Source organism: Petaurus breviceps, unplaced genomic scaffold, assembly GCF_028583685.1.
Source record: "Petaurus breviceps papuanus isolate PSGF00001 unplaced genomic scaffold, PetGlider_PUasm1.0 40, whole genome shotgun sequence".
Classification (NCBI taxonomy): domain Eukaryota; kingdom Metazoa; phylum Chordata; class Mammalia; order Diprotodontia; family Petauridae; genus Petaurus; species Petaurus breviceps.
In genome coordinates this window covers 4,657,757-4,666,233 of record NW_027186315.1, presented here as the reverse complement: position 1 = coordinate 4,666,233, position 8,477 = coordinate 4,657,757, and the positions used below count along the sequence as shown (strand labels likewise).

The following is an 8,477-nucleotide window of genomic DNA, read 5'->3' as shown; positions in this document are numbered from 1 at the left end:
TCTCTCTCTCTCTCTCTCTCTCTCTCTCTCTCTCTCCCTCTCTCTAGACTTGTTATTATATGTATCCTTATGTTGCCATTGTTTCTTTATTCATTTCATTTTGGTTGATTTTTCTTTATCTAAATATTCTGAGCATAAGAATGTGCCACAAAAGGTATTAGTTTCTGATCAGAAAATTAGTAAAGCCAACTAATTCATTCATTTGTATGTACATTTGACAAACAATGATAGGGAGTCTGTACTATTTGCAAGGCACATTTCTAAGGACTATGGAGGATACAAAGATAAATAAGACATCTTCTTGACTGTCAAGGAAACTGACAGTCTAGTGCAAGGATAAATGTGCTAAATGCAATGCAAAAATATGAACGAGAGATGATGTCTTGGCAGAGGGGTTAAAGAAGATGATAAATGCAGGACATGACATTTGAATTGTACTTTCAACTATGGTTTGCTAGGCACAGAAGAAAGATGGCCTTCTAAGCTTTGGCAATGCTGCGAGTAAAATACAGAGACAAGATTTCAATAATGAGTCTGTAGTAGTATAGCAAGGAGATGGTGACATTAAGGTTTACAAAAAAATAGTTTTTAAGTAACTTATTTAAAGATTTCAACAAATTCATGTCAAAATTTCTTTTCCTCAATGTACTTTCTCTGTTCCAGGTAATGTGCTAGGTGTTTAGAATATAAAGTCAGTACTGAAACTCTGTTGCTCTTAAAGTGTTTATATTGTAATAACACATAATATATAAAATAAATAAACACTTAGGACTGATAACAAGGTGAGTTGATGAGGTAAGGACCACTGCTATTAGGGAGTGGAGGTCAAAGAGTACCAGAGAAGAGATGAAACCTGAGTAGAGCCTTCAATGAACAAAACAATTTTAAGAACTATCAAGAAGAGAGCAAATTTCCTTTGAGTAATAGCATTAAAACATGGTGGAAAACTTATACAAATACACAGAGGTGGATAACAATAATCTACAATTCAGAAACACCTAGCATTGTTTGCCTGGAATTTATAATACACAAAGGAGGGTAATGTGAAATAACTTTAGAACGGTAGGTACATCTTAGGGGGGAAAGGGGAAAACCATAAATCTTAGATTTAGGTACTGGCATTTCACCTTAGAGAAAATGAATTAGGAAAATTTTGTGAGCAGAACAGTGTCATATCCATATATTTACTTCAGGAATATCACTTTGCCTGCTCTAGGAATGAAAGAGAAAGGAGAGATAAGAGAAGAAGACTGATTATGAGGCTTTTAAAAGAGTCTAACCATAGGGTGCTAAAGCTTGACTTTGGTAGCAATATCATTGGATGGGGCAAAACTTTGATGACGAATCATTAAAGAAGATGAAGAAAGGAAATTCTAGTTAAATAGAAGAAAAAGTAGGAGGAAGAAGAGTTATATCAACTATGTGAAGACATACCATAAAAGAGAAATAAAGGTGTTCACTAAATGACCGAATTTGAGAATATGAAAACACATTACCAGCCATTTAGAAAAACGTATACCTTAGAACTATCTTCTCTATAACATATCTGACAAGTTGTCACCAAGCCTTTCTTTGAAAACCTCCATGAAAAGAGAACCCACTACCTCTAGAGAAAACACATTTCACTTTTGGACTTTCTAATTTTGGGGGAAAAAAAAATATATATATATATATATATTTTTTTTTTTATTAAGCCAAGATTTCTTCTTTGTACCTTCATTGCTCTTGCTCTTCCATTTGTGACCAAATAGAACAAGTTGAATCCAAAATTCACATGAAAACCTATCACATACTTGAAGGTCGCTATCATATCCCCTGAAACTTCTATACTCAAGGTTAAACATACCAAGTTTTTTCAACCTGCCCTCGTATGAGAACATTTTAATCCCTTTCACCATCCTGATCACCATCCTCTGAATACATTTTTGCTTAGATTATATTCTTAAATCACAATGTTCAAAACTGCACATGATACTTCAGATTAGTTCTATTAGGGTACAGAATGTGGAGACCATAACTTCCCAGATCATAGAAGCTAAGCCTGTCTCAATGCAGGCTAAGACCATATTCATTTTTTTTGCTATCACATCACAATGCTTATTCATATTAACATTGAAGTAAACTAAAACCCTCAGACTTTTTTTTTTCAGAACTGCAGTGTTTTCATGTGCAGACATCATACATTTGTGAAATGTGTTATTATTATCCAAGTGTAAGACTTTACTTTCACCACTATTGAATGCAATAGCATTTGATTACAGTCAGTCAAAAAAATGTCCCTCAAGGTTGTCAAATACCCTATCCACATCCCTGACTGCTGTCCAAATCATATTTAAAAGTAATTCGGCGGCCAGGTAGCACAGCGAGTAAGAGCACCGGCTCTAGTGTTGGGATGACCTGATGACCTGGAGATCCAATCTCAGGCTCAGACACTAAGCACCCACCCAGAAATTCCTGGCCGTGTAACCTTGAGCAAGTTACTTAACCCCGATTGCTTAAAAAAAAAAAAAAGTAATTGGAATGGGTATTTTACCCTACAGGAAAATAGGGAGAAAGGGGACAAGAGCAGACATGACAGAATTAAGGGCAGATTGGGGGAGAGGGCAGAGAAAAGCAAACACTTTTGAAAAGGGACATGGTCAAAGGAGAAATTAGAATAAATGGGGGGCAGGATAGGATGGAGGGAAATATAGGTAGTCTTTCACAATATAACTACCATGGAAATGTTTTGTGTAACTACACATGTACAACTTATATCTAATTGCTTGTCTTCCCAGGGGGGTGGGTGAAGAAGGAAGAAGGAAAAGAATCTGGAACTCAAAGTTTAAAAACAAATGCTAAAAATTGTTTTTTACATGCAACCGGGAAATAAGATATACAGGCAATGGGGTTTAGAAATCCATATGGCCCACAAAAAAGTAAGAGGAGGTATGGGAAAGGACATGAGAGAGAACAGACTTAGTGAAGGGGTATTCAGTATGCTTGCTATCTTGGGGTGGGGGTAGGGGAGAAATGTGGAGAAAATTTGTAATTCAAAATCTTGTGGATGTGAATGATGAAAACTAAAAAAATTTAAAAAAAGTATTTTAAAATGTAATTGGGAAATATTCAATGAAACAAATAAAAATACAATATAATATACAAAATATTACATGTTAAAACTAATTCAATATTCAACCCATAGAGATCTTTGGGTATGAATTAATGGCCCACATTTCTATTTGATTTTAATAGCACTGATAGTCTGTCAAGAATCCTTTAGATCTTCTGTCCACCATTGTGGTAGGTCTTGTTCTAAGCTTTGTGTCATCAGAAAAAAAATTATTGCTGATCATGCCATATATATCCTCATCCAAAACATTGATTAAAAAATAATAATAATAACAGCAAAGATTCAAGGACAATCCCTGTAGGTACTAGACTGAGATTTTTCTGCACATAGACATTGAAACAATTCTTCTTTGAGTCCTGTCATTCAGCTAGTTCTGAACTTTCTTGATAGCCTAATCCATATGCCTCTCAAAGAAAGATATATCCATTTCTTTTTCCAAAAGAGTAGTATGGGATCCTTAATCAAATGTGTTGCTAAAATTCAGATAAAATGCAGTCATATTACTTCTATTGTATTCATATCATAATTCCATCAAGCATGAAATGAGTCTATTAGAGTATCACCTGATTTGGGGGTAATTTTGTTTGTATTCCTCACTTCCCCTTTTAGATATTTGGCAAATATCTATTTAATGATGTATTCTAAAACAACCCAGAAATAAAAGTAAAGCTCACTGGCCTATAAACTTCAGACTGTGTTTCTTTTCCTTTTTTTTATATAATTAGTGCATTTCCTTTTCTCCAATATTACGTCTTTCTCATTTTTTATGATTCTTCATCTATCATTGAGTCTTAGTCGTCATACCAGTCCTTTAAAGATCCAAAGTTATAAGTTATCTTGGCCTTTCCCTGGTGAATTAAATTCTACAAGGGCAGCTAGGTGCCCTTATTGCCTTTTAATATGTGGCTAATTTTCTTAGATACAAATTTCCTGTTAGTCATTTTTCCTTTAATTTCCAGTATAGTTATCTTTCTCCTTTGAAAAGAAAAAATATATATGTATATATATATATATATATATATATATATGCATGTGTGTGTGAGTATATATGCATGTATATGTATATATCTATCATGATACCTATTTATATCTATCTACAAACATGGATATATAGATATGTTTGACTGTTTTGTTCTCAGTTATCACTATCTCATATAGTCCAAGTAAAGGTAGCATTTTCTTTCTTTGATCTTTCTTTTCCTGCCAATATAGCTTGAAACAAAGTAAAAAAAGAAGTCTCTTTTTGTTGTACTGAGCTTTTTTTTTACCTCAGCTCATTTAGATTTTACCAATCTTCACACTATTTTGGTATGTTCAAAAAGTGGTCAAATAGGATCAAGACATAGACTCTCTTTGGATTTAGGTGTTAGATTATTTGTAACATTAGAGGGAAAAACAAAAACAAAAACAACAACAGCATGGGTGTTATAAGGGTTTGAGAAGACAGTGGATGTTGAGGAAAGAGAAGCTCTTTCTAGGTATTGGCAGGGAAAAGATAAACAGATGCTAGCAGAGATTTTGAAGGAATGGATGATATTTCCCCATATTTACATGCAGCAGAACAAAGCCATTATCCAAGACAACAAATCTGAAAAATACTTCCCTCTACCAACATTGTAATTAGTAAAGTTCTGTCATTTCAAACTCTGAAATACTTTTTTTATCCATACTCTCCTCTACAATATTTCGGCAAACTTTATACCTCAGGATTATATCACTTTTCATCTGGACTCATGGAATAGTTTCCTAAATATTCTTTTTGCCTGTATTTTATCACTTTTTCAGTTCATCCTCCACACTGCAGCTAGAGTATTCTTCTTAATGTACCATTCTGATTATTCTTATCCTCTACTTAAAAAAAATATAGTACAGTATTTTTCCATTAGCTTCCAAATAAAATTGAAATGCTGACTCTTGGTTTTTAAGGCCCAGTACAAGATTTGCTGGATAGATAAAAGGAAGGTCAATAATTCCAGGTTTATTCATTTGTTTCCACTGCCTCCTATTCCTGGCATGCAACATTCCTGCTCCTAAAATAATTATTTGTTTGCTTAATTTTCACTATTTTGAATTGACAGTCATTTCTTCTGTTATTTATTTGTTGTTGTTAAGTGAAAGCCTGTTTTCTCTTTTCCCACAGGTTATGAAAATTAACTAAAGGCCTGTAACATTCCTTATATAAGAAGTCAGAAAAATAATTTTAACTGTTCCCAATTCCTTGGTGACATGTAGATCTCCCTGCCTTGATTAGCCTATTTGTGAATCTTCTAAATTTAGATTAATCTGTAACCTTACTTAATTTATCTATCATTTGTTTTTTAGTTATGATACAAAATGTTTCTTTATGCAACTTTTATAACATGAAAGGAAGTTTGGGACTATAAATCTCTATTTTCTTTAACTTTTCAGACCTATGAGGAATATGCAAGACTACAACATACAAAAGAATTATTTCTCCATCACTCTGATATAATTTTGCCCATAGGAGACCTTACTAGAATCTTAATGATAGTTCAGATTTGTTTTCTATGAGGTCTGGACCTTTGCTTGAGCATAATAATAAAATCTAAGATTTACCTCTAAATTTTCTACATTGTAGTAAATATATTTCAGCAGCACATGCTTAGCTACATTAACTCGGAAAAGAAATATTTTCCCCATAATTATAAATATCATTTAACACTCAACTTAGACTCTATTCCCTCCAAAGATACTTTCCTGATTTCATGTGACAGTGCCAAGAAAACTTTAACTTCTCTAATTATTTCCATATATTCTGGTGTCTGTATTTTCTTCCCCATTCTTATGATGTGTATAAGGATTTAATTCTTACAATTTATAATTTCAAATGCTATTCCTCATTATTGTAAGTAACATAAATAATATTGCTTTCTTTAGAAAGGCTTCCATCTTTGCCTCTATACCCAACTTTACAAATAAATAAGCACTTTGCCCCCTTATTAAAACCTTTATTTATGAGAAGAATATGACTCTTTGCAATCTAAGTTTATTTTTCACACATATAATGCCAAGAAATTGGGGTGTGAGCAACCCTGGGAAGTCCCTGGTTTTCACTTCAGAAAGCAACCCAATATATTTTACTTTGCACTAGTGTAATATAATGCCAAGCAAAGCCAAGTTTCAAAATACCAGCATAGGTGCTCTCCATTTTATTCAGTGAAAAATTAAGAACAGGGAAAATCAAAATATGACATCATTCAAAATACAGCATTTACTGTGATTCAATAATCTCCAAGTACTACCTGATTTAATCAAGTACTTCCCCACCCCAGGACATTACATTCATTTAATCAATTACAAAGTCCTTCTTCTATATACTACTCCAGCCCTAGGCTGTACCTTCATTTAGTCCATCACAAAACCCCTCTTCTCAAATGGAGATTAGTTTCCAAGCATAAGTAAAGTACATTCATTTGTTAAATCATAGAACACAAAAAGGTTAAAAGTTCCCCACCCCTGGATCACAATTGAATCTACCCCAGAGTTACAACAAGTTTAAGCACAGCACTTAATACCCCAATGGAGGTCTTTTCTTCATCTTGACAGGAGGCAAGTTCTCAGCAATCTTTGTTCCTGGGGAGACAAAGCTTAGCAAGGTCACAAGATACATTGCCAGTCTCTTCATTAATTCATTCTCTGTCTGCAGAACAGTCCTAGGACTCCTGAAAATATTAGCAAAACCCTCTTCCAGGATTTCTGTAAACATACAACAAGAAAATCCTTCTTCAGGGCTTCTGAACCAACAGCAAGGTTCCAGAATTTCTGCAACAACAGGACTGTCTTTCACCAATGGACAAATCTTGCAAAACAACATCAAAACAGACAGACAAAGTACCAGCATAGCAGCCATGTCTCCTCAGTCCTTGGCAGCTCTGGGTGGCAGGTCTCAAAAGTCCTGGGCAATTCAAAGTGGCCTTCAGCAATCCTCTCAGTCTCTCTCTGCCTCCAAAAGGGTGCTGCTTCCAAAAAGTTATTCTGCCTCTCTCTTGGGTCTCTCCAAATTTATGTCACCAGCTCCTCCCAGTTCAGCACTCTCTTTTCATGTCAACAAGTCTATCCCACAAGTGGGATTAACAAGCTCTGGGTTTTAACACAAACAAACCAAAAACCAAGCCAATATAGGGGAATCTTTAAATGCCATTACTATTACAACTAGCCAGAAAATTGTCATGTATGTCATAAATTTTAAATGCCCCTTTCCATTTTGCTTTCACCCCTATATCTAGATAAAAAGTCTACCACTCTGGCCAATTAAAAAAAAAACCCAAAACTTAATAAATAAGTATTCTTTTGAGCTCATACCCAATAAATTCCCCAACAATTTTAACCGTTATTAACCACAAAAAACAAAAAAAAAAAAAAAAACCCAACCCCCAAACAACCCCAATACTCTGGAATTCTTCTACTTACCAAGTCAAATAACCCAAGTTCCTTCAAATTATCTTAGCATGACTCAGTCTCAAGTTCCCTGACTGTCTCAGTTGCTCTCCTGGAGTTTTCCAGATGCTTAATGCCCTTCTATCCTTTCTAAAATGTGATACTACAAGTTAAACAAAATTCCCAGGAAGGGACTATCATCTCCCTTATTGTCTAAAACCTTTTTTTTTTTTCAATGGTGTGCTGGCAAATGTTTTCCTAATATATAAGAAGCATATGGGGGTAGAGGTTTGGTGCTACTGTTTGTCCTTTGTTGTGGAAGAGGACCATCACTTTAGGAAAGTGACACAATGAAAAGCAAGTGAATTGAATTTAAATGAGGGAAGGCTATGCAAAGTCACCAGTCTCACTTTCACTTCTGGAGTCATCTGGGTCCAGAGGCCAGATATAGATCAGGACAACTGGAGGTGGCCCAGTATGGAGTGGGGAGATTGACTTTTCAAGTTAAGGTCTTTAAAAGGTCTCAGTTTGATTGAGGCAAAACCTATTCAGTGATTAAGACATAATAAGAAGAGAAACAAAGAATGGCCTTAAAAAATATGTTTGGGAGGAGAAGACCTTCAGGGTTTCTGGCCAAAACAGAAACAATTGCTATTTACATTCTTACTGAACCAATCAGTGCCCAAACAATGATCAAGTAGGGCTTGGTCTGTGACCTGTTATGGGTCAATCCATGAAAGCTAGAGTGATTTGGGGATAAGGCTGGTTTTCAAAAGAAAAGCAGAAGAAAACCTTCTGAAATTAAAATTTACATTCCCTTTGGACAGAGCATAGAGGGAAAGAAAAGAAACAAAGGAAGAAAGAAAGAAAAAATCAAAGAAAAACAAAGAAAGAAAAAAAGGAGGAGAGAGAGAGACAGTGAGAGAGAGAGAGAAAGAGAGAGAGAGAGAGAGAGAGAGAGAGAGAG

At 34.8% G+C, this 8,477-nt stretch overlaps 1 protein-coding gene across 3 annotated transcripts in view; it reads right to left on the bottom strand.

Annotated features, from left to right (window-relative positions):
• Positions 1-8,477, bottom strand: part of LOC138170876 (cadherin-9) — a 187,462-nt gene that overhangs the window by 84,483 nt on the left and 94,502 nt on the right. The gene's annotated exons all lie outside the window — the stretch shown is intronic.